Here is a 3,509-nt window from a genome sequence, read left to right as displayed (position 1 = left end):
CATAAGCTTTCAAAACTTGAACAAGTTACTTTGCTTTGAAAAATGTCAATGTTAGTCGTTTTTACAACTTGATATGAACTTTATCGAAAATGGTTCTTAAAAGCCGATTACCTTATAAATCTTTCGTGAATAGTTTTATATGGTTAAATGAAGATATGTGAGTGGTTGTTAGGTGTTGAATATGATGTTTATCATAAGATGTTGTATTTTTCCAATTTACTTGGTTTGTGAGGAAGTGTATGGAATTGTTGGACTACGTTGTGTAGTTGTTATGGATCAACGTACATGTGGCAATTGCTGTTGATGATTGTTGATAAGACGGCGATGACTCTTACTTGAATTGTGATTTGTTGAATGTGTGGACATGAATACTTGATAATGCAATTGTTGTTGAATTAGTCAATGTAATTGGAGGTGTACTTTTACATTATCGTTGGCGGTTGTTTATGTTGTAAGTTGCATTATTGGGTCGTTGTTGTATGTCCATGCATCATAAACATATTGAGTCATATGAGAAATGTAAAAGGAGGTGTACTTTTACATACTTGGTTGTAAGAGGAGGTGTACTCTTACTTAAGATGTCATGTCGACATCTAATGGTTGTTGTTATGGTACCACATGCATATATGTGTCGAGTAGGTGCATTGCATATTGGCATGATATCGTATTTGTGACATGTGAATGATGATTGTTGGTGATAAGTGTGTTGATGAGTACATGCTTGATATATTTGGAATGGTTGTATGGGTATGTGGAAGTTAACTGCTCTTGTGAATGATTTGAGACTTGATTTAATTATTTCATGTCCTACTGTTTATATTGATTATGATTGATGTAAAGCTAACTTCTAGTGGTTTTGACCGCCTACCTGTCTTTATGGATGGGTAGACGTTGTGCAGGAGTAGTTCGCTTTTGGTGAGTGCTTGGATAGCGGGAGCTAATCTCCGTTATCGTGTTAGAGTCGCAGGTTTAGGCTTTGATTAGGTTGTCGGTGTCTTTATGCTTTTGTTGGATTTATTTAATTATTGAGGTTTACCCACTTGTCGGGATTTGGAGGATTTATTTGATGATGTATCTTGATATCATGGCACGTATATTTTGGAGATGTACGAATTGTATCCGCTGCGACTGTTGAGATTTTATACATGCATGTTGTTGATTTGGGATTTTGTTGAGACGTAGCGTCTATTTCTTGAATATATGTTTTATTCGCGTGTTTTATCGCTTTAATAGAAATAGGGCGTTACAGTTGTGGCTACCTAACTTTCTCATTGTTGAACACTTCCCATTGAAATTCCATGCAAGCATCGCCCCCTCTTGAACATTTGAAATATCATTGGTATAAGGATCTGTTATGAGACTGGAAAATTTCAAGAAATAAGAAAATTCCTTAATAATAAACAAGCAAGAAATAATTTTTTTTTGAGAAATAGAATCAAACTGACACGACTGACATCTAACAAACACAAGTTATTGAAAAGAAAATAAGAACAGACGTGGACTTTCATTTACTTATTTTTTTCCATCTTTTCACTTTTTCTTTCTTTCTTTCTTTCTTTCTTTCTTTCTTTGTTTTTTTTTTTGCTATTTTTTACTGAATAGAAATACCTTCAAAATAAACAACATTAAAAAAAAAAGGATGGGTTGCCTCCCATCAAGAGCTTTCTTTTACATCATTAAACTTGACGCCTCAACCAACAGTTAGGGTGGCATGAATGAGAGAAAGAACACATCATCCTTCTTCTTCCTCTTGTTTGGTAGGAATTCCATGAATTTGGCACAAAGAAGTAGATGATCCCATGCTCCCACCAATAAATTTCTCGAAATTGTGACCTCCCACCTTAGAAAAGAATGAGTCTATTTTTGCAAATGAATGATTTCTTCCATCTCCATTGATTGAGTCTCTATTGTAAGGTACAAATCGACATGCCTCACATGTGGCTTTTCTTCTATGTTTGTACTTTTATTTTTCAAATGTTCAGCTTGCACCATGATGACATGTCGCTTCATCTCAACCTCAAACAACTTCTTTTGACACTCATTTGCTTTCTCAACAAGATCACCACACTGAAGCTCAAATTTATCAAATGAAACTTGATTGGACATCAAGAATTCATCTAACATATTTTCAAGTTCAGAGTTATAGTCAATATTGATAACATTTTTCCCTTCTTTCTCTGAACAGTGCCCCTTACAATAGTCACTGTGACGATTCTTACCACAAATTTCACATCTCACCTTCAACCTTATATCCAAATCTTTTATATGGAGAAATAACTTAAATTTTTCATACTGAAGGATAATTATCTCTTCAGTATCTATCAGTAGTCTACTTCCCCACATTACTACAAAACTCAAGTCTATTAGCATTATTAGTTTGAGATAAGAGTTGTTCCAACCTTTCTTGTGTGATCAAGAATTGGAGAAACCTGCTGAGGTTGACAATACAGAGTGTAATCAGACTGATCTGGTGTGATCAACAACAACTTATAGTGCTATTCAGAAGTTTCTGATAGCTGTATACTATAGTGGATAATCTCACACGAAGTGTGGGGATTGGAAGTAGCCGGTTTTGGTGAACCAGGATAAAACTCTTGTGTTCTCTTTCTTCTCTCATCTCTTAATTTTTGTTTAACACATCTAACACACTATCACTTATAATTAACAATATTAATTTTTTCAGAGTTCTCTGGTTCCTTAACAAAAATTAATATTTACCTACTAATTAATACTTATCCAGAACTTTCTGATCCCATTTATTTACTACTACTTTATTCTTAATATCTCCAGAGTTCTCTGGTCACTTTATCGCTTTATTTATTTCAGTTATATATCCAGAACTTTCTGGTCCCTTTATCGCTTTATTTATTTCAGCTATATATCTAGAGTATTCTGGTCCGTTTATTACTTTATTTATTTCAGTTATATATTCCAGAATTCTCTGGTCCTTTTATTTACTTTATTTTAAATATACTATCCAGAGTTCTCTGGTCCTTTTATTTATTAATGGGTTAATGGTGCTTTACCCCCTGTAATATAGGTCATTTCCAGGTTTACCCCCTGTAAAATAATTTATTTGATTTACCCCCTGTTAAAGTTTTTTTTTTCTCCAGAATACCCCCTTAATAGGCCATACAAAAACCAAATTTTTGTAAAAAAAAATAAAAATACGTTTTTGTATGGCCTATTAGGGGGAGTATTCTGAAAAAAAAATTTATTTTACAGGGGGTAAATAAAAAAATTTTTTTACAGGGGGTAAACCCGAATATGACCTATATTACAGGTAGGGGTGTAAGTGGTTTGGACAAAACCAACGAAACCGAATGTCCAAACTGAACAAAACCGAAAAAATATCCGACCTTGTTTGGTTTGGTTTGAAACCGATCCGAACCAATCGAAACCGATCTAGTTTGGTTTGGTTCATGGTTTTTCATTTTGAGATCCGTGAAACCGATGAACCAATCCGATGCTAACCACACTCCTTATTTTACTAATATTATCCTACCTCA

At 34.0% G+C, this 3,509-nt stretch overlaps 1 pseudogene; it reads right to left on the bottom strand.

Annotated features, from left to right (window-relative positions):
- Positions 1 to 1,701: 1,701 nt before the first annotated feature.
- LOC146929711 (uncharacterized) lies at positions 1,702 to 2,343 on the bottom strand (annotated as a pseudogene).
- Positions 2,344 to 3,509: the final 1,166 nt, after the last annotated feature.

Source organism: Medicago sativa, chromosome 4, assembly GCF_051527215.1.
Source record: "Medicago sativa cultivar Bolivia chromosome 4, Bolivia_mono, whole genome shotgun sequence".
Classification (NCBI taxonomy): Eukaryota; Viridiplantae; Streptophyta; class Magnoliopsida; order Fabales; family Fabaceae; genus Medicago; species Medicago sativa.
The sequence above is the reverse complement of the archived record's forward strand: the minus strand, read 5'-3'. Positions and strand labels throughout refer to the sequence as shown.